This window comes from Mustela nigripes, chromosome X (genome assembly GCF_022355385.1).
Source record: "Mustela nigripes isolate SB6536 chromosome X, MUSNIG.SB6536, whole genome shotgun sequence".
Classification (NCBI taxonomy): Eukaryota; Metazoa; Chordata; class Mammalia; order Carnivora; family Mustelidae; genus Mustela; species Mustela nigripes.
The window spans coordinates 79,446,726-79,470,886 of NC_081575.1; the positions used below are offsets into that span (position 1 = coordinate 79,446,726).

Below are 24,161 nucleotides of genomic sequence, written 5' to 3' on the forward strand. Positions count from 1 at the left end.
ACAAGACTGGGCTAGATAGATGTACTCCGAGGTATTATGGGTCTGCTTTCCCAGTCACATCAACTCTCTGGGCCTCAAGTTTCCTCACGGAGTAATAGGGGTAAAAGCGTGAACCCAGCACTGCCTGGCCCAGCTCCATGCGCGGCTGGGAGCAGCTGGTGTGGCCTGTGCATGAAAGAAGGTAGGAAGTGGGTAAAGCAGTGTAGCAGTGTGAGAATGACAGATGCATGTGCCCCTCCCCCAATGTGTGCATGTCTGAGAAGGGGGTCCTCGGGAAAGCACTTGAGATTGACATCCCTCCCTGTCCCTCTGAGCCCCGTGACCTCGGGCAAGTCCCTTCACCTCTCAGAACCTCCATTTTCTCATCTGCACAGTTAGGGTTACCTACAGTGTTTGCCTTGTGGTCTCAAAAACAGTACCGAGCAGTACAGATCGGAAGTCATCGGAAATCTAGTAGCACAAGAACCCTCACCCTAAACACCAACCCCCTTTCCAGTGAGGAGACTGAGGGCCAGGCAGAGGAAAGGACTTGGCCAATCTCAAGTTCTCAAGTTCCCCAGATTTCAGTTTGGGACGACTCCGTATTACAGGTGCCTTTTATTTGGAAACTAGCATCGTAGAAATGGTACAAACCTGCAGGACATCGTACACTTCAAATATGACTTTGAACACTCCTTGTCATAGCGTCGCAGTCTCCCAAGATGCCAACACTTCAGCATCTATGTCAGAAATGGGCTGTCACACCTCAACAGTCCCTTGCCAGGCATCCTGTCTCAGCCTGTGGTTCAGGCAGTACATGAAAATTTATTTCTGCAGTAGTTGACGTATCTATGGGTTGCAAAGCTCCAGAATTGAAAAGCAGTGTACATACCCAATGACCACAAGAAAGAAGAAAACTACAAAGACTGTGAGGCGAGAGTTGAGGAGGATGTGGAACAGATCAACTCCCCTACACTGTCCATGGAAGTCTGAATTTGTGCATGACTCTTCAAAAACATCAGAGAATTGTCGCATGTTGCTACCCCACGTGGCCCCGAGGGAGGGGATGTCAGAGACAAGGTCTATGTGGAAGTGAGCCTTCTGAAAGCAGAGAGAGAAGAAATGGAAAGACGGAGCTCTACTACCACTAGCCCATGGACTTTAGCCAGGAATCTGAGATACCTGAGGAGCTGGGTAAACATGTGCCTTGTGGAACAGCAGCAGCTGCAAATTAGGCTTTAGCCTGTCTCTGAAGCTGTCTGAGAAAATTTGGGGTCCTAGCAACTGGAACAGAGACACCGTGGAGCGCTCCTACAATCAGACCACTCCCTCAAATCTCCTCCTTCTTGCTCCCCCCCCCAACCTGAAAAAAAAGGGGCACAAGGCACAAGGTTGGAATGCAGTGGGGGCAAAGGTAAGGGCAAAAATCAATGCAGAAGGACGTTTCCCAGGAGATGGACTCCAAGCAGTTTAGTTTCAAATTCTTGTTCTGAAGCACGCCTTGTTCATCTGTGTGGTGGCGGGAGTGGATGGGGAGGAGAGGCTGGCTGGAGCCTTCTGCCTGGTGCCCACAGGTACAAGCTTTGAATGATGATCAGGCCTGGAACGTTTTCATTATCACAGGTCTCTGTTTTGTCTTTTAGCGACCCGAGGTCCTCCAAATCAACCTAACAGCAGGGCTCTCTTTATCCGCTTTACTGAGGTTTAATTTACAAACAAAATAATGCCCATTTAAGTGGACAGTTCCACGGACTTTGACAAATGCTACCATCCATGTCACTCCCACCCCAATCAAGAAAAAGAATAGTTTCACCATCTAAGTGCGTTCCCTTGCACCTCTTCCCAGGGAATTCCTACCATCCACATCCAGCCTTAGGCCACCACTGACCTTTCTCTATCACTGCGGATTAGAATTCTCTTTCTTGGAGTCTGATATACACATAAACATACCGTATGTAATCTTCCATGTCGGCCTTCTTTTTCTCTGCTTCAGTGCTTTGGATATTCATCCATGGGGTGGCACAAATCAGTAGGTTAAATCAAAATGGTGGGACACCTGGGAGGCTCAGCTGGTTAAGGACGTGACTTCAGCTCAGGTCACGATTTCAGGGTTCTGGGATAGAAGCCAGGTCAGAGCTCCGTGCTTGGCAGGGAGTCTCTTTTTTGCCCTCTCCCTCTGCCCCTCGCCCCTGCTCACCGCTCGTCCTCTTTCTAGCTCTTACTATCTCAAGTCAATAAATAAGATCTTTAAAAAATAAATAAATCAAATAAATCAAAATGGCTCCTATTCACAGAAAATCTGATTCTCTCTGTTAAAATCACACAGATACACAGAAATATCTTAGAACTAATAAATGAATTAACCTACAGTGCAGGATATAAGATTAAAATACAAAAGCCACCATATTTATACACACTAGCAAAAGAGTGTTGGAAAAAGAAATTCATCACTCCAAAAAAGAAAATCAGTTCTTAGATGTGACTCTAACAAATGATGCAGGGTATTTATATGCTAAAAGCAGGAAAATGCTGGGGGAAAAAAAAAAAAAAAACCAAACAGACAAATAAATGGAGGAACATACCGTGGTCACAAGTTAGAATATTTAACATAGTAAAGATGTGCATTCTTCTGAAATTGATCTCTGGACTTACTGTGATTCCAATAAAAATCCTGGCAGCAGGTTGTGTTGTAGACATAGACAAGCTGATCCTAAAGCTTATATGGAAACTAAAAACAAACACACAAACAAAAAGAATAGCCAAGAAATGTATGGGGGAAAAAAAGAATAAATGTGGAGGAATCATATTAGCGACATTGACAACTCTTCAACAAATGTGTGGAAAACACTGGCTGTCCATCTAAAAGAAAAAAGATCGCACACTTTATACTATAACTCACTAAAGCTAAAACTTATATATAAATCGTGAATATGAAACTCTAAAATGTGTAAAAAGGAGCAACAAAATCTTTGATTTAGGTTTGAGAAACATGTTCTAGGTAGATTAACTCCAACCTGCCACCACTTCCCCCACCATCCCCCAGCACGCCTTGTTGTTTTTGTTCATTTGGTTGGTTGGTTGGTTGGTTTGGTTTTGGTTTTTGTCTTTGTTTCTGATAAATATGCTGTTAAAGGGTTTGAGGAGAAAAATCTCAGGCTTGGAGAATGTATTAACAATTACCTCAATAATAGAGGACTCAGATCCAGAGTAGGGGAGGAACTGTCAAAACTCAACAGTAAGGGGCTCCTGGGTGGCTCAGTGGGTTAAGCCACTGCTTTCAGCTCAGGTCATGCTTTCAGGGTCCCAGGATCAAGCCCTGCATGGAGCCCAGCATTGGGCTCCCTGCTCAGCAGGAAGTCCACTTCCCTCTCTCTCTGCCTGTCTCTCTGCATACTTGTGATCTCTGTCTGTCAAATAAATAAATAAAATCTTAAAAAAAAAAAAAAACCTCAACAGTAAGAAAATAATGGAAAAAATTTTTCAAGAGATACATCAATGAAAAGGATATAGAGGTGGCAATTGAGCACATGAACAGATGAGCACACTCACTGGCTTTCAGACAATGCACACTAAAACTATGGTGAGATACCAGTATTCCTGTATTAAAATTGCTGAAATTACAAAAAGCAAACAAGCAAATAAAACACCAACATGTGACAATATCAAATGGTGTTGAGGATGGGCAGCAACTGGTGCTGGAGGGGAATGTAAGGTGGAACAACCACTCTGGAAAGCAATGTTATTGCTTTTTATGAAGTTAGACGTCTACTCAGCCACATGACCTAGCAATCTCACTCTGAAGTATTTCTCCTAGACGATTTTCAACTTGAGTTCATTAAAATTACCTGTGAGTGAATGTTTGTAGCAGTTCTGTTCTTCATCATCCCAAACCTACTAAGGAAGGCACGGCACATATTGCATGGAGCACTGGGTGTGGTGCATAAAGAGTGAATCGTGGAACACTGAAAAAAAAAATAAAATTTAAAAAAAATCACCCCAAGCTTGAAACAACCCAAATATCCTACAACAAAGTGTATTCCTTCCATACAATTAAATATTACTCAGTGGTCTAAAGGAATGAAGTATTAATGCAGTCAACAACTTGGATGAAACTCAAAAGCATTATGTTTAGTGATAGACGCCAGGCTCAGAGAGGTTACAATTTATTTTATTTTGTTTTATTATTTTATTTTAAGATTTTATTTATTTATTTGAGAGAGAGAGAGAGAGACTGAAGGAGAGAGAGAGTGAGCACGAGCAGAGCAGAGGGAAAGTGAGAAGCAGACTCCTGGCTGTGCAGGGAGCCCAAGGCAAGACTCCATCCCAGGACCCTGGGATCATGACCTGAGCTGAAGGCAGACACTTAACCGACTAAGCCGACCAGGAGCCCCAGAAGGTTACATTTTAAATGGTTCCATTTCTATGACTTTCTGGAGATGTTAAAAGTATCATAAAGGAAAGCAAGTCAGTGGTGCCCTGGTTAGGTGTAGAAAAGGAGTGTGACTACAAAGGGACAATACCAGGGTCTTCTTGGGGCTGTACATGTGTTCTGATGGGGGCTACAGGAATCTATACATGTGTTCAAATCCCTAGAACTGGAGGTCCAGAAGAAGTCTATGTCACTGTATTTAAAGATACAATTGGAGAAATAATGACAAAATGGTTTTTTTCAACCAAACATTGTTAGAATTGAACAGTAGTGTATTTCACTAAAAAAAAATATTGAATACATTCTTCTAGGATTAAGGAAAACCATACCAAATGTCAACCCAGATGAACACAAATGAATGAATGAATAGCTATAGAAATGGTGTAAATGTAGGGAAAGTAAATTATTTTGCTCTTCAAAAATTTCTTTAAAATTAACCGAAGTCCCACAAGTTCATTTTTGCTTTTGTTCCCCTCGTCTTTAGAGATGTGTCTTGAAAGAAGTTTCTGTGGCCAGTGTCAAGGAGGTTACTGCCTATGTCTTCCTCTAGGATTTTGATGGATTCCTGTCTCACATTGAGGTCTTTCATCCATTTTGAGCTTATCTTTGTGCATGGTGTAAAAGAATGGTCTAAGTTTTATTCTGCCACATGTGGCTGTCCAGTTTTCCCAGCACCATTATTTTTGTATTTAATTTTTTAATTAATTAATTAATTGATTGATTTTTATTTCTTTTCAGTGTAACAGTATTCGTTGTTTATGCGCCACACCCAGTGTTCCATGCAATACGTGCCCTCCATAATACCGACCACCTGGCCCCCCCCCACCCCCCCCCCCCCCCCTTCAAAACCCTCAGATTATTTTTCAGTCCATAGTCTCTCATGGTTCACCTCCCCTTCCAGTTTCCCTCAACTCCCTTCTCCTCTCCATCTCCCCTTGTCCTCCATGCTATTTGTAATACACTATGGAGTATTATGCCTCCAGCACCATTTTTTAAAAAGACTTTATTTATTTATTTGTCAGAGAGAGAGCAGAAACATGGAGAGCTGTAGGCAGAACAGGCAGAGCAGGCAGAGGGAGAAGCAGGCTCCCTGCTGAGCAAGGAGCCCGATTCGGGACTCGATCCCTGGACCCTGGAATCCTGACCTGGGCCGAAGGCAGATGCTCAACCAACTGAGCCACCCAGGCATCCCCCCAGCACCATTTATTTTCATCAAACTTAAAAGGAGTGCATTTTATTTTATAAAAATTATGACTCAAATTCATGATAAACATTCCACCTAAGGTTACTACCCATTAGATTCCCTAGATTCTCATTTTTTTTTTTAATTTCTTTACAGCGTAACAGTATTCATTGTTTTTGCACCACACCCAGTGCTCCATGCAATATGCCCCAGCAGCATTTTTTGAAGAGACTTTTTTGTTTCCCATTGGATGTTCTTTCCTGCTTGGTTGAAGACTAGTTGACCATATGACCATAGAGTTGAGGGTCCATTTCTGACCTCTCTATTCTGTTCCATTGGTCTATGTGTCTGTTTTTGTGCCAGTACCATACTGTCTTGATGTCTACAGCTTTGTAATACAGCTTGAAGTCAGGCATTGTGATGCCCCCAGCTTTGGTTTTCTTGTTCAACATTCCCCTGGCAATTCGGGATCTTTTCTTGTTCCACAAAATTTCAGGATTGTTTGTTCCAGCTCTGTGAAAAATGTCAATGCTCTTTTGATAGGGATGGCACTGAAAGTGTAAATTGCTCTGGCCAGCATAGACATTTTAACGATGTTTATTTTTTTCCAATCCATGAGCATGGAGTGTTGTTCCATCTCTTTGTGTCTTCCTCAATTTCTTTCATTGTATTTGAAGTGTTCTATAGTTCCTAGAGTATAGATCCCTTTGGTTTAGGTGTCTTACGGTTTTTGGAGCTATTGTGAATGGAAAAGCTCTTGCACAGCAAAGGAAAGAGTCAACAAAACTAAGAGGCAATCGATCCATGGAATGGGAGAAGATATTTGCAAATGACATTCAGATAAAGGGCTGATATCCAAAAATCTATAAGGGACTTATCAAACTCAACACCAAATAATCCTTCAAGAAATCGGCAGAAGACATGAACAGACACTTCTCCAAAGAAGACATACAAATGGTTAGCAGACACATGAAAAAAATGTTCAGCATCTCTAGCCATCGAGGAAATACAATCAAATACAAGGAAATACAAATCAAAACTACAATGAGATACCACCTTACACCAGCTAGAGTGGCCAAAATTAACAAGACAGGAAACAAGTGTTGACGAGGTTGTGGAGAAGGGGGAACCCTCTTGCACTGGTGGTGGGAACGCAAGCTGATACACCCACACTGGAAAGAGTATGGAAGTTCCTCAAGACGTTAAAGATAGAGCTACCCCACGACCCAGTGATTGCACTACTGGGTATTTACCTGAAAGATACAGATGTAGTGAAAAGAAGGGGCACGTGCACCCCAATGTTCATAGCAACAATGTCCACAATAGCCAAACTGCAAATGGATAAAGAAGATGTGGTGTAGATATGCAATGTAAAATTACTCAGCCATCAGAAAGGATGAATACCCACCATTTGCATCGGCATGGATGGAACTGGAGGGGATTATGCTAGGTGAAATAAGTCAAGCAGAGAAAGACAATTATCATATGGTTTCACTCATATGTGGAACATAAGGACTAGAGCGGAGGACCACAGGGGAAGGGAGGGAAAACAGAATGGGAAGAAGTCAGAGAGGGAGACAAATCATGAGAGATTCTGGACTCTGGGAAACCAACTGAGGGTTATAGAAGGGAGGAGGGTGGGGGGATGAGGTCACCGGGTGATGGGCATTAAGGAGCACATGTGTTAGGATGAGCACTGGGTGTTATACCCAATTGATGAATTGTTGAACACTACAACAGAAACTTATGATGTACCATATGTTGGCTAATTGAACATAATGAAATCTTTTTGCTTAAGAAAATTAAATATATAAACGTTAAGTGAATGTTGGAACACCTGGATGGCTCAGTCAGCTAAGTGTCCTATTCTGGATTTTGACTCAGGTCATGATTTCATGCTCTTGAGATTGAGCCCTGTGACAGGTGTCATGCTCAGCAGGCTGTCTGCTTGAGATTCTCTCTCTCCCTCTCCTTTCGCCTCTCCCCTTAATCACACGTGCTCTGTGTGTGTGTGTGTGTGTGCATGTGTGTGTGTGTGAAATAAAGAAGTCTTTAAAAAAAGTTAGGTGAATGTTTATAAAACCAATAACAATGCTTTTGGGGGGGGGGTGCAATATACATATAAATAAAGTTTATGGAAATAAAAGCAATCAGATGGGAGTGTAGAAATAAAAGCATGCAAGGTAAGTTTTTACTTCATACGTGAAGAAAAATTTTATCATTGAAGATGGAATGCCTGATTTTAACTATGTATCACATAATCCTTACAGGAACCACTTACATATAAAACAAAAGGAATAAGTATGAAAGCAAGATGTAGATTAAAAATGGAATACTGGAAAATACATCAAAAAAAGGAAAAGAGAAAGATAAATACTTCAGTTATACATAAGGTGGTGAGGGAATTGGGTTAAAGAAAGAATGAAAAGACAAAGGAAAGAACGAAATAAAAGAAGGAAGGAAGGAGGGAAGGAAGGATAAAGGAAGCCCGGAAGAAGGAAAGAAAGAGAGAAATAAAGCTACTCAAAATAAGATGATGTGAGTTAGGGGAGACTGGAGAGGGAGACAAACCATGAGACGCTGTGGACTCTGAGAAACAAACTGAGGGTTTTAGAGGGGAGGATGGTGGGGGCTTAGGTGAACCTGGTGGTAGGTATTACGGAGGGCACGTATTGCATGGAGCACTGAGTGTGGTGTATAAACAATGAATTTTGGAACACTGAAAATTTTTAAATTAAATTAAATTTTAAAAAATAAGATGATGATGTTAAAGCCAACCATCCTTACACTAAAGCTAGTTGTATATATTCTAAACTTTCCTGATAAAAGGGAGATCGTTAGGCACGAGAGCTGCAAGACACACAATATGCCATTGAATAGAAACTCACTTTTTTTTTCTCATTTTAACAGTTTTTATTTGATGTCTTATATGAGATTAGATTAGTTTATTCCTCTGTCTTGCCAATGTTTCTTCCTTACATTTCCAGTTTTCCTTTCCTACCTGATGAGATCTGGCTTGACCTTCAAAGATCATTTTGTGGGTTTTGTCTAGCTTTAGTCTAGTGGTAGCCACCTTGCTAGGGTGAATGCCCACATGGACATTCATGCCATTCACCTTCTCACGCTGTACTCATTCAATGTAGATGATCTATTTCTTCTAAATGTAGACAACTTTGCCAATTTGCTGGCTGGCTTTTGTCGTGTCCTGGCACAACCTGTACCTCATCATCCCTTCAGGTGGGCACGGATGAAGGATTGTACTTCTGTGTCAGCTCTTTAGAAAGACAGGAAGACATAATCTTCCTGCGAGTGTGAGAAGGTGCACTAAAATGCCGTTTCTGCTTCTTGCTCAGGTCAGAAGTCACAAAGGGATTCAACTTCCTGTTGGCTGCTGACACTTCCGTGATAGCTGCAAAAGGGAAGAGTGAGACTCACTTTAATGTGTGAACAGAGATAGGCCAAAGGTAAAAGTGTCGATAAAGAGATGCCATGGGAACATAAATTTTAAGGGGAAAAAGAAGGTTCTGATAGTGGCTAAGATAAATTTTAGGACCAGGAGTATTACTGATGATACACAGGGATATTTCATAATGATAAAACCATCAATTAATCAGGAAAGCCTAACAATCACCAGGCGCCCTGGAAAATAGAACTTTAAATTTCATAAAGTGAGGGCTGATAGAACTTAAAAGACATATAGACAAATCTATTAATAGTTAGAAGTTTCAAAAATTCTCCCAGATTTTGATATAGCAAATAGAGAGAAGGTCAATAATTATAAAGAAGACTTGAACAACACTATGAGCTGAATCGACTTAATTATAGTTCATTCCACCCAATAGCAGTAGAATACACACTTTCTTTAAAAGCACATGGAACATGCACGAGGCAGGAGCCTATCATGGGTTATAAAATAATACTCCATCAAAGAAGAAGGACTGAGAGGGACTGTGGACTCTAAGAAACAAACTGAGGGTTTTGGAAGGGAGGGACGGTGAGGGAATGGGTGAGCCTGGTGGTGGGTATCAAGGAGGGCACTTATTGCATGGAACACTGGGTGTGGTGCATAAACAAAGAATCTTGGAGCACTGAAAAAAAAAACAAAATTAAATTAAGATGTTAAAAAAATAGAAGAAGGACTGAAATCCATGTACCCTCTGGGCACAGTGGATTAAACAAGAAATCTATAACAAGAAGATTTCTAGATAGTCCACAGAACTTTGAAATTAACCAACAGACTTCAAAATAACACACAGCTGAAGATAGGGCACTTAGGGAAATTGGAAAGTCACTTGAACTCAAGAGAAACATAATCACATCATGTCGACTTTTGTGTGATTCATCTAATGCACGGCTGAGAGAGAAAATTGTAACTTTCTGCGTTTATGTTAGGAAAGAAGAAAGGTTTGACGTCAATAAAATACAAAACTAAGATGCTACAAAGAGATGTAAAGAAATAAGAGGAAGTAGAAAGAAGGAAGCAAAAAGGCTATCAGAGCTGATGTTCATATGTGGAATTTAAGGAATAAAGGGTGAACACAGGGGAAGGGAAGGGAAAATTAAAAGAGCAAAAACAGAGAGGGAGGCAAACCGTAAGCGACTCTTAATCTCGGGAAACAAACTAGCTGTTTGGATGTATTGGAGGGTTGGATGTATTGCAGGGTTGCTGGGTGGGAAGGGGGAGGGAGGGATGGGAGTCTGTGTGGCGGACATTGGGGAGTGCATATGATGTAATGAGCACTGGGTGTTTTAGGCAACTGACGAATCACTGAATTCTACCCTTGAACCTAATAATATACTATAGGTTAACTAAATTGAATTTAAATAAAAAATTTTTTGAATTTTTAAATTGAATTTAAATCAATTTATATTTATTGGATTTAAATTTAATTTAAACTTATTTTAATTTAAACTAAATTAAATTTCAATTTAAATCAACTTAAACTTATTGAATTTAAATCAAAGTATTGAATTTAAATAAAAAAAATTTTAAGGATATCAATGAAATAGAAAGCAAACCACAGAGAAAAATGGAATGAAACCAATAGCTGGTTTATTGAAAAGATTAATACAATTGATACAACACTATGTAGACTAATCAAGAAAAAGCAGTTAAGATGCTAATGACCAGTGTCAAGAATAATAGAGGAGACATGACTTTAGAGTGCAGAACCGCTAAAGCAATCATAAAGAACAACTTCATTACCAAAAATTGACAATGCAGATAAAATAGACAAATTCTCTCAAAGATGCCAGTCTATGAACTTTGATAGACTGCAAGAAAATACAGAATGCTTGAATACCCTTATATCTCTTAAGGAAATTGAATCTGTGGCTAAAATCCTTCTCACAGAGGAGACTCCAGGCACGGTTGGCCCTGCCAGAGTGTTCTACAAGTAGTTCAGGAAGAAATAGCACCAAATTTACACAATTCTGTCAGAAAAATGAAGAAGGAATACTTCTTGATTCATTCTGTGAAGCTAGAAGTGTCCTTGTGTCAAAACCAGACAAAGGCATTACAAGAAAATATATTCAAAAACAAAATGATATTAATGGACTTGTAATTTATTAAGAGAACCATAAAATTCATCTAAACAGATGCAAGTAATAGGCAGAATAATGGAATCCAGATATATTCATGTCTTCAACCCTGTAAAGTCTGAATATGTTGCTTTCCATGGCAGAGGGTACGTTGCAGATGTGACTAAGTTGAAGATGGTGAGGTGTGGAGATTATCCTGGATGATCCAGGCGCAGCAATGTAATTACAAAAGTCCTTTTAAGAGGGGAGCAGCACATGATGGTGAAGAGAAGGAGATATGAAAACAGGAGTAGAGGTCAGAGAGGTGAGTGATTGAAAGATGCTATGCTGCTGGCCTTGAATATGGAGAAAGGAGCAGGAGCCAAGGAATAGAGAGAGATGGCCTTTAGAACATAGGGAAGGCAAGGAACAATTTTTCCCCTAGGGGTCTCAGATGAACATAACTCTGTAGACATATAGATATTGGCCATTGGCCTTGTAAGACCCATTTTAGACTTCCAACCTCCAGAGCTGTAGGATAACAGGCTTGTGTTGTTTTAAGCCATGAAGTATACAGTCATTTATGATAGCTGCAATGTGACAGTCACATAATTCAGAAAAGACATTTAACAAAGTTTAACACCTATTCAGATTAAAAATTATCTGGAAACCAGGAACGGGAAAAACTTCCTCAAGCTGATAAAGGTCACCTAAAACATATGTCCGGGTTTTTTGTTTGTTTGTTTGTTTGATTTAAAGATTTTATTTATTCATGAGGGGTTGGGAGCAGAGGAGAGAGACAGAGGGAGAGGCAGACTCCCTGCTGAGCCTGAACCAGGAGTCCGATCCCAGGACCTGGAGATCGTGACCTGAGCCAAAAGCAGATGCTTAACCACCTGAGCCACCCAGGTGTCCCTAAAACATACTTCATTGTTAAAAAACACAAAGCTTCCCCTCTATGATCTCTCACTCCTCCTAATAAGCACCAATTGGCACTCTGACATAGTGCATTAAGGCAGGATTTGAAAAAAAAAATTAAAAAGGCATACAAGTTGGAAAGAAAGAAGAAAAATTGTCTTTATTCATGAATGATATGACCATATACATAGGAAGTTCTAAAAGAAAACTCTTTTTAAAAGTGTTTATATCTACTGCTAGTGAGATAAACAAGGTTGCAGGACATGAGGTCAATAACCAAAAACCGATTATAGTTATCTATTCTAAAAACAAACCATTGGAATTAAAAGTATCATTTACAATACATGCAAAACATGAACTCTTTAGGGTGACTCTAACAAAATACGTGTGAAGCTGCAGAACGTACCACAATAAGCATTGCTGAGAGAAATTTGAAACAATCTCAACCAAGGAAGAGATAGATGATATGTATAAGATTTTAAGACTCAGTATTGCCAAGATGTGTATTCTCCCCACATGGACCTATTGATTCATAGCAAGTCAAATGACTAAAAAGCAGCATGGTGATTATACAACTTTTGCTGGCATACAAAGGATTCAAAGAGCCAAAATAATCGAGATAGAGGAGCACATATTTGGATTTCTCATACTGCCTCACTTCATAAGTTACTATAAAGCTACAGTCATCAAGATAGTGTGGTACTAGAATAAATATAGGCATATAAATAAATGGAAAACAAACAGAAAGTCCAGAAATAAATGTACACATGTATGGGCAATTGATTTTCAACCATGGAGCTCATGTGATTCAAAGAGGGAAAACTTGCTTTCAACAAATATTGAAGAAAAGTTGAATATGTATGTGGAAAACAATGGAATTTCACATTAGCTCAAATCACATGCAAATATAAACCGAAATGGATAATAAGCATATAAAACTTGTTATGATAACAAAAGAAAAAACTCTGTTAACTTGAGTTAGGTCAGACTTCCTACAGCACAAAAAAGCATGAACAACAACAACAAAAAAGAAAACAATGGTAAACTGACTTTGTAAAAAAAAAAATCAGAAGGCAAACTAAAACTTGCACTTCAGAAGATCTTGTTAAGAAAACAAAATCTGCTAGTATAATTGCTCAATCATAGGGTTGCACTACTGGGTATTTACCCCAAAGATACAGATATAGTGAAAAGAGGGATCACATGCAACCCAATGTTCATAGCAGCAATGTCCATAAAAGCCAAACGGTGGAAGGAGCCAAGATGTCCTTCAATGGATGAATGGGTAAAGAAGATGTGGTTCATAAACACAATAGAATATTACTCAGCCATCAGAAAGGATGAATACCCACCATTTGCATTGACATGGATGGAACTGGAGGAGAGTATGCTAAGCAAAATAAGTCAAACAGAGAAAGACAATTACCATATGGTTCCACTCATATGTGGAACATAAGGAATAGTTCAGAGGACAGTAGGGGTGGTGGGGGAAATTGAATGGAAAGAAATCAGAGAGGGAGACAAACCCTCCAAACTGAGGGTTGCAGAAAGGGAGATGGGGGGAATGGGGTAACTGGGTGATGTGAGGAGCAATGGGTGTTATACTTAATGGATGAATCATTAAACATTTTATCAAAAACCAATGATGTACAATACATTGGCTAATTTAATTTAATTTTTTTTTTTTTAAAGCCGTAACGTTGAGAGTCCATATCTGGGCTCTCTACTCTGTTCCATTTGGTCTATGTGTCTGTTCTTGTGCCAGTACCATGCTGACTTGGTGATCACAGCTTTGTACTATAGCTTGAAATTAGGCAACGTAATGCCCCCAGCTCTGCTTTTCTTTTTCAACATTTCCTTGGCAATTCGGGGTCTTTTCTGGTACCATACAAATTTTAAGAATGTTTGTTCCAGAATTTTGAAAAATGCTGTTGGTATTTTGATTGGGGTGGCATTGAAAGTGTAGATTGCTCTGAGCAGCATAGTCATTTTAACAATGTTTATTCTTCTGATCCGTGAGCATGGAATGTTTTCTTACCTTCTTGTGTCTTTTTCAATTTCTTTCATGAGTGTTTTGTAGTCCCTAGAGTACACATCCTTTACCTCTTTGGTTAGATTCGTTCCAGAGTACCTTATGGGTTTTGGTGCTATTGTAAATGGAATCAATTCTCTAATTTTTCTTTCTACAGTTTCACCCTTAATGTTTAAGAAAGCAACTGATATCTGGTGCTGGGAAAATTAGATAGCTATACACAGAAGAATGAAACTCGACCATTCTCTTACACCATACACAAAGATCAACTCTAAATGGATGAAAGACCTCAACGTGAGAGAGGAATCCATCAAAATCCCGAGAAGAATAAATGAAAGAAGATGGGATTGGGAGGGAGACAAACCCTAAGTGACTCTTAATCTCACAAAACAAACTGAGGGCTGCTGGGGGGAGGGGGTTTGGGAGAAGGGGGTGGTATTATGGACATTGGGGAGGGTATGTGTTTTGGTGAGTGCTGTGAAGTGTGTAAACCTGGTGATTCACAGACCTGTACCCCTGGGGATAAAAATATATGTTTATAAAAAATAAAAATTATATTAAAGCAGCAATGTTAACCTCCTTAAAAAATGTGGATGTGTGGGCAAATAAATGATATTTTTCCCTCTGTTTTAAAAAAAAAAAATCCTAGAGGAAAACATGGGCAGTAACCTCTTTGGCATTGGCCACAGCAACTTCTTTCAAGACACGTCTCCAAAGGCAAGGGAAACAAAAGCAAAAATGTACTTTTGGGACCTCATCAAGATAAAAAGCTTCTGCACAGTGAAAGAAACAGTCACCAAAACACAGAGGCAACCCACAGAATGGGAGAAGATATTTGCAAGTGACACTACAGACAAAGGGCTGATATCCAAGATCTATAAAGCACTTCTCAAACTCCACACCCAAAAAGCAGATAATCAAGTCAAAAAAATGGGCAGAAGACACGGGTAGACACTTTTCCAAAGAAGACATAAAAATGGCTAGCAGACACATGAAAAAAAGGTCATGATCTTTAGCCATCAGAGAAATTCAAATCAAAACCACATTAAGGCAAATATCTGAGGCCAAAATACTTTCTAAAAATCTATGACTTTGTGAGAATAATATATTTTTTTAATAATAATAACTTCATTAGGATATAATATTGTATTTCCTTACATAACTTCACTTATCTTCAAAGCAGAATTTAGAAATTAAATGAATACATAGTAGATCAGTGTAAATGCATAGATTATAGGCCCATATTAGTACATTTTTTTGTACTCTTAGGGTATTTTTCTTTTCTTTTTTTTTTCATTTTTTATTTCTTTTCAGCATAACAGTATTCATTGTTTTTGCACCACACCCAGTGCTCCATGCAATCCGTGCCCTCTCTAATACCAAGGTTTTATCTATGAAGCAAAAGTAACGATTTTTTTTTCAAAAAAATCATTTAAAATCTGCAATGTTCAATGAATAAATCATGGTGTGACTAAAATAATGAGAAAAAAAAAAACACATTGCAGCTGTTAGAATGGCAAAACTTGACAAGGCAAGAAACAACAAATGTTGGGGAAGTTGTGGAGAAAAGGGAACCCTCTTACACTATTGGTGGGAATGCAAATTGGTGCAGCCACTTTGGAAAACAGTGTGGAGGTTCCTCAAAAAATTAAAAATAGAGCTACCCTATGATCCAGCAGTACCCAGTAGGGTATTTACCCCAACAATACAGACGTAGTGAAAAGAAGGGCCATATGCACCCCAATGTTCATAGCAGCAATGTCCACAATAGCCAAATTGTGGAAAGAGCCAAGATGCCCTTCAACAGACAAATGGATAAAGAAGTTGTGGTCCATATATACAACGGAATATTATTCAGCCATCAGAAAGGGTGAATACCCAATTTTTGCATCAGCTTGGAAGGGACTGGAGGAGATAATGCTTAGTGAAATAAGTGAAATAAATCAAACAGAGAAAGTTAATTATCGTATGGATTCACTTATTTGTGGAGCATAAGGAACAGCATGGAGGACATTAGGAGAAGGGGGAAATGAAGGGGTAAAAATCAGAATGGAGATGAACCATGAGAGACTGTGGGCTCCAGGAAACAAACGGAGGGTTTTAGAAGGGAAGGGCGTGGGGGGATGGGTGAGCCCAGTGATGAGCCCAGTATTAAGGAGGGCACGGATTGCATGGAGCACTGGATGTTATAAGCAAACAATGAGTCATGGAACACTACATCAAAAACTCATGATGGGGGCACCTGGGTGGCTCAGTGGGTTAAAGCCTCTACCTTTGGCTCAGGTCATGATCTCAGGGTCCTGGGATCGTGCCCCGCATCGAGCTCTCTGCTCAGTGGGGAGCCTGACTCCCCTTCTCTCTCTGCCTGCCTCTCTGTCTACTTGTGATCTCTATCTGTCAAATAAATAAATAAATAAATAATCTTTCAAAAACAAAGACTCATGATGTACTGTATGGTGACTAACACTACACAATAAAAATTAATTAATTAATTAATTAGTTTTTAACTAAAAAAGCATGAAAGAAAAGAAAAGAAAATCTGGTCCCAGAGAGGGAGAACACTTAGATAACACAGAATTTTCTTGTATATCTGTATATATAAAAATCTCTTTCAAGTCAGTAAAGGGAACATGTAGCTTGTTTTAAATATAGGCAAAATACTTGCACAGACATTTTCCTAAAGACAATACATGTAAGGTAATTAAACACATGTACATTTGTTTAAACTTATTAGTCAACAAGAAAATAAAACTTAAATCCGAAAGGATATAGCATACCACGACTACTAGTAGGGCCACATCCACATGCCTGACAATGATGACCAGACCTGGTAAGGTGAAGCCATTATGGTTTTCATCCATGTTGGTGTAAATGCTAGGCATTTTTCAAAAAGTTTGGCAGCTTCTTACTAAGTTAGGCATGCAAGTACATGTACTCCTGTCATTTCACACTTAGGTATTTAATTCAGAAAAAGAAAAACATATGGCCACACCAAACCCATATATGAACGTTGGTAGCAGCTTTATTCATAATGTCCCCAAACCAAGAACATCCCAAATGTCCATCAGTTGGTGAATGGATAGTGAAAGATGGGATATCCATACAAAGTATCAAAAAGGAACAATGCTTGGGCATATCAAAAGTATTACATGGAAGACTGGAAACTCAATATTGCAAGCTGTCTGATTCATTTGGCATATAATTTTTGAGAAGTTAACACTCAAAGGAGTCAAGGGAACTTGGTGGTTGCCCAAGGCTGGAGGTGGAGCGAAGAGAATGACTTGGAAGGCACAGGAGGGCACTTTGCAGGGCACTGCAAATGTTCTCTATCTTGATAGTGGTAGTAGTTATACACATTTCAGTTTGTCAAAAATCATTAAACTGTACACTTTACATAGGTACAGTTTATTGTATGTAATGTGTGAACAAAAAATAAACAGAACAGATGTTATACATACAAAACATGCAAGACATTAGGAGAAGGAAAGGAAAAGTGAATTGGGGGAAATCGGAGGGGGAGATGAACCATAAGAGACAGTGGACTCTGAGAAACAAACCGAGGGTTTTAGAGGGAAGGGGGTGGGGGGATGGGTGACCCTGGTGGTGGGTATCAAGGAGGGCACGTCTTGCACGGAGCACTGAGTGTTGTGCATAAACAATGAATCTTGGAACACTGCATCAAAAACTAATGTTGTATTCTATGGTGACTAACATGACACACTAAAAATAATAAAATAAATAAAATAAAATATCTGAAAGCAAGAACTGTATTCGATACATTTTCAACGAGTAACACATGATGAGGAAAGATTAGTGCATTAGATGATGGATCAGATAAAAATATCCAGAATAAAATATAAAGAGAAAAGATGATGGAAAATGCAGAATGGATAGGAGGAGAATAAGCAGATACAGAGGCTAACACAGGTGTAACATATTTTAATTGGAGTTAAGTGATGAGATGACAGAGAAAACTGCCTAGGCAATATTTGAACAGATAAGGGCATGGTGTTTCCAATGCTGATGATTAACAGCTTGTTCAAGACTCAAGGAAGACTGAGAATCCCAAGAAAGAGAATTCTAAAGTAAACATCTTTTAAACTTACATTGTCAAACAAACAAACAAACAAACAAACATAAGGTGTGTGGGGGGGAGAACAACATGAAAGCAACCAGGGTAAATAAAGGTATGGGCTTCAGAACAGGACAATGGAAGTTGACAGTGGACTTTCAATATAAACAAGAAAGTTCAGAGTCCAGAAGTTTGTAAGATGATATATCAAAGTGCTGAAAGAATAAGTGCCAACTAAGGGCTCTGTAACCAGGAAAAAATACCCTTCAAGAAGAAGGGGAAATAAGGACATTTTCAGACAAAACAAAGAAAGTTTCATATTCCTATTATATGATCCAGCCATCATGCTTCTTGGTAGTTACCAAAGTGAGTCGAACACACTTGTCCACTCTAAATCCTGCACACAAAAATTGATAGCAGCTTTATTCACAATTGCTAAAACTTGGATGTAATCGTTACAGCATGGTGACCATAGCAGATAACAGTGTATTATATACTTGAAATTTCCTGACAGATTACATACCAAGTTTTCTCACCACCTAAAAAAGTAACTGTATTAATTTGTTTGATCATGGTAGTCATTTTGCTGTGTTTATCAAGTCATTACATTATATCACCTAAATATATGCAATCATTACTTGTCAACCATAGCTCAGCCAAGCGGAAACAGAAGATGACCTGCAATAGCTAAGTGGATTAACTGTGGTACACCCATATAATGCCCATACTCAGCGACAAGAACGAAAGAGCTACCGAGTTGCAAAGAGACATTCAGGACCTTAAAAGCACATTGCAACACAGAAGAAAACAATCAGAAAAGGCTACCTACTGTATGATGCCAACTACCACATATGATATTCTGGAGAAGGCAAGACTATGAAAACCCTAAAAAGATCGATGTTTGCTAGGATTTAGGGGCAGTGAAGGAAGGAAGGATAAATGGAGCAAAATGGAGTCTTAGGACAATGAAAATATTCTCTATGTTACAGTAATGATAGACCCGTCATTATGCATTTGTCAAAAGTACAACACAAAGAGGGAACCGGATGTAAAGTACGGGTTTTAATAATCATGAATCAATATTGATCTGTTCATCACTTGTAATGGATGGATCACAGTAATAGAAGATGTAAATGATAGGGAAACCAAGAGCAGACTGCAGGTGGTGGGGAGAAGGAGTGTGCAGGAGCACTCTACCTTCCAAACAATTCTCTTCTAAGCACAAAACTGAGCTAAACATTAAAATCCATTAATCTTGATAATTGGCTCTCTCTGCTTGACTTATTTCACTCAGCATAAGAGAGAGTCAATTATCATATGGTCTCACTTATTTGTGGAGCATAACAAATATCATGGAGGACAAGGGGTGTTAGAGAGGAGAAGGGAGTTGAGGGAAATTGGAAGGGGAGGTGAATCATGAGAGACTATGGACTCTTAAAAACAATCTGAGGGGTTTGAAGTGGCGGGGGTGGGGTGGGAGGTTGGGGTACCAGGTGGTGGGTAGTATAGAGGGCACGGATTGCATGGAGCACTGGGTGTGGTGAAAAAATAATGAATACTGTTTGCTGAAAATAAATTAATTAATTTAAAAAAACCATTAATCTTCATTACAAAAGGAATGCTTCATCAGCACATCCACTCTAAAGGAAATACTTAAGTGTATTCTCTAAGCAGAAAAAGAACCAAATTCGATCAAACCTAAAGATAGGGAAGTAGAGCAACATATAGGATCAATCTGTAGGTGTATTTAAATGACACTGGTTTTACAAAATGATACTCAAAACAATAATGTCTTTTGAGGTTAAAACCACATGTGTTTGTGTGTGTCTATCTACAAGTGATTAAATTGGCAGCCACGATATATTAAAGTAAGGAGAGGGTGAATGTGCACTAAGTGTTCTAAGTAGTTACATTTTCTGTGATGACATGAAAGGATCAATGTATATTAGACTTGGACAAGTTAAAAAAAGGCACGTAGTAGTCGCCATATAACCACTAGAAGAACAACGAAAAAGTGAATATCTATCAAGGTGATAGAGGTAGAAAACAGATGAATTTTTAAAATTAATCCAAAAGAAGGCAAAAAACTAAGAGATAAATGAGCACAAACAAGCAGGAGAAATAGAAAATAGTAAGATGGTAGATATGAATCTGAACATGTCAATAATCACTTTAAAGGTAAATATTCCAATTAAAAGACAAAGGCTAACAGTCTGGAGCCAGAAGGATGAAGAGGAAGAAAAGGACGTTGAGGGAGGGATAAGGAGGAGAAGAAGACAGAAATCAACCATATGCTGCCTACAAAGACGTACTTCAGCTGTAACTACACGGAAAATTTCAACATTACAAATTAGAAAACCATACACCTTAAAATATTAATAAAGACAAGCTGATATAACTCTATTCACATCAGAAACGTTGGCCTTTTAGGCAAAGAAGCATTACAATAGATAAAGGTGGATACTTCATAATCATAACAGGTCTAACTCACCAGGGAAATAAAAGTTATGAGCCTGTTTGCACTCAAAAACACGGTCTTCAAAAATGTCATGCAAACCTTGACAGAGCTGCTAGGACATATATGTGAATCCATAATCATAGTGGGAGGTTTTTCTAACACTTTTCTCAGCAACTGAGAGAACATACTGATAAAAATCACAAAGGTATGAAAGATTAGAAAAATACAATGAGGAATCGTGGAGATATATCTATCTTTATCTATCTATATAGATATAGATATGTGCTGATAGATATATCAGCACATATCTATATAGATATATATAGAATCGTGGAGATATATCTATCTTTATCTATCTATATAGATATAGATATGTGCTGATAGATATATCTCCACGATTCCTCATTGTATTTTATCTATCTATATAGATAGATAAAGATAGATAGATAAAGATAGATACATCTCCACAATTCTTCATATCTATATATCTACATATGTCTATATAGATCTATATAGATAGATAAAGATAGATATACAGATACAGATAGATACAGATATATGAAAGATTTTAAAATTTTAATTGCAGTGTAGTTAACATACATTCTCGTATTAGTTTCAGACATACAATATAGTGATTCCACAATTCTATACATTACTCCGTGCTCATCATGGTAAGTGTGCTCTTAATCCCCATCACCTATTTTTACCATTCCCTCATCGAATTTCTCTCTAGTAACCGTCCGTCTGTTCTCTATAGTCAAGAGGCTGTTTTTTGGTTTCTCTCTCTCTCTCTCTTTCTTTCTCTCTTTTTCCTTTGCTCGTTTGTTTCCTATGCTCTTTTGTTGTTTCTATAATTTGGCAATTTTGAGTAATTCTGCAGTAAACATAGGTTTATCACCCATATAACTGTGGGTTAAGGATCCCTTTGAATTCGTGTTCTTGTATGTTTTGTGCAAATATCCAGTCCTCTGATTGCTGGATCATATGGTAGTTCTACTTTCAACTTTTTGAGGAAACCCCACACTGTCTTCCACAGCAGCTGCACCAACTTGCATTCCCACCAACAGTGCAAGAAGGCTCCCCTTTCTCCACATCCTCTCCAACATCTGTTGTTTCTGTGTTGTTGATTTTAGCCATTCTGGCAAGTGTGGGGTCATATTTCATTGTAGTTTTGATTGGCATTTCCCTGACGATCAGTAATGTTGAGCATCTTTTCATGTGTCTGTCTGGATGTCTTCTTTGGAGAAATGTCTATTCGTGTTTTCTGCTCATTTTCAAATTGGATTCTTAAATTTGGTTGTGGGGGTGTTGATTTGTAGAAGTTCTTTACAGATCTTGGCTATTAGCTCTTTATTGGATAGATGATTGGCAAAAATTTTCTCCCATACAGTAGGTTGACTTTTAGTTTTGTTGATTGTTTCCTTTGTTGTGCAGAAGCTTTTTATTCTGATGTAGTCCCGACAGTTTGTTTTTGTTTTTGCTTTTGTTTCCCTTGCCTCAGGAGACATGTCTAGGAAAATGTTGCTCTCACTGATGTCACAGAAATTATTGCCTGTGCTCTCTTGTAGCATTTTTGTGGTTTCAGGTCTCTCATTTGGGTCTTTAATCCATTTTGAGTCTATTTTTGCGTATGGTGTAAGGAAGCCATCAAGTTCAATGCTTTTGCATGTAGCTGTCCAGTTTTCCCAGCAGCATTTGTTGAGCAGACTGTCTTTTCCCCGTTGTATACTCTCACCACTTTTGTCATACTTTAATTGACCATATAACTGTGGGTTAATTTCTGCACCCTCTGTTGTGTTCCACTGATTGATGTCTCTTATTTTTGTGCCAGGACCATACTGTTTTGATCACCATCTTGTAAGAGAACTTGAATTCTAGAACTGTGATACCACCAGTGGTTTTGTTTCTCTTTTTCAGGGTTATTTTAGCTATCGGCAGTCCTTGCGGTTCCATATAAATTTTAGGATTTTCTTTGTTCTAGCTCTATGAAAAACACTGTTGGTGTTTTGATTGGGATGGCATTAGGTCTGTAGATTGCTTTGGGTAGTATAGATGTGTAACAATATTTGTTCCTCCAGTTCCATGAGCATGGAATATCTTTCCATTTCTTGGTGTCCTCTTCAGTTTCTTTCATCAGTATTTTGCAGTTTTTAGAGTACAGGCCTTTCACCTCTTTGGTTAAGTTCATTCCTGGGTATTTTATTCTTTTTGGTGCTATTGTGAATGGGATGGTTTTCCCAACTTCTCTTTCTGCAGCTGCATTATTAGTGTATAGAAAAGCAACAGATTTCTGTACATTGATTTTGTATCCTGGGACTTGACTGAATTTGTTTCTTACTTCTAGCAGTTTCTTGCAGGAGTCTTTTGGGTTTTCCAGATATTGTATCACGTCCTCTACGAGTATGAAGGTTTTACTTCTTCCTTCTGGATTTGGAGGCCTTGGACTTCTTTTTGTTGTCTGATTGCTGTGGTCAGGACTTCCAGTACTGTGTTGGGTAAAAGTGGTGAGAGTGGACATCCTCCTTTTGTTCCTGACTTCAGGGGAAAGTCTTTCAGTATTTCCTGCTGAGTATGATGTTGACTGTGGGTTTTCCATGTAAGTCCTTTATTATGCTGAGGTATGTTCCCTCTAGACCTACTTTGTTCAGGGCTGTTACCTTGAATGGATGTTTACTTTGTTAAATGGTTCTTTCTGCATCTGTTGAAAGGATCATATGGTTTTTAAACTTTCTCTTACGGATTTGACTTACCATGTTTATTGATTTGCAAATGCTGGACCACTTTTGCATCCTGGGAATATATCCCACTTGATTGTGGTGAATGACTTTTTTTTTTTTTTATGATTCTATATGCTTTATTATCTGTCCCATTACATTTCTAAAGGCTATCTGTTGCTTTTGTAAATTTTTTTAAATTTTTTATTTTTTATAAACATATATTTTTATCCCCAGGGGTACAGGTCTGTGAATTACCAGGTTTACACACTTCACAGCACTCACCAAAGCACATACCCTCCCCAATGTCCATAATCCCACCCCGTTCTCCCAAACCCCCTCCCCCCAGCAACCCTCAGTTTGTTTTGTGAGATTAAGAGTCACTTATGGTTTGTCTCCCTCCCAATCCCATTTTGTTTCATTGATTCTTCTCCTACCCACTTAAGCCCCCATGTTGCATCACCACTTCCTCATATCAGGGAGATCATATGATAGTTGACTTTCTCTGCTTGACTTATTTCGCTAAGCATGACTTTTTAAATAGATTGTGAGATTCGGTTTGCCAGTATTTTGTTGAGGACTTTTGCAGCTATATTCATCAGAGACATTCGTTCTCTTTTGTTGTGGTGTCTTTATTTGGTCTTGGTATCGGGCTAAGGCTGGCCTCATTAAATGAATACATTTATATCGGTGCACTCAACAATGGCAGGATACATAGTCTTTTCATGTGCTATTGGTATTTCCCCAAACTGACCATATGTTGACCATAAAGCTGGTCTCAGCAAATTTTGAGACAATTAAATAATAAGGAGTAGATGCCCTGGGGCGCCTGGGTGGCTCAGGTTAAGTGTCTGCC

General features: G+C 38.8%; 1 pseudogene; it reads right to left on the reverse strand.

The window, feature by feature from the left end:
- Positions 1 to 8,526: 8,526 nt before the first annotated feature.
- Positions 8,527 to 16,922, reverse strand: LOC132007132 (large ribosomal subunit protein uL24-like; annotated as a pseudogene).
- Positions 16,923 to 24,161: the final 7,239 nt, after the last annotated feature.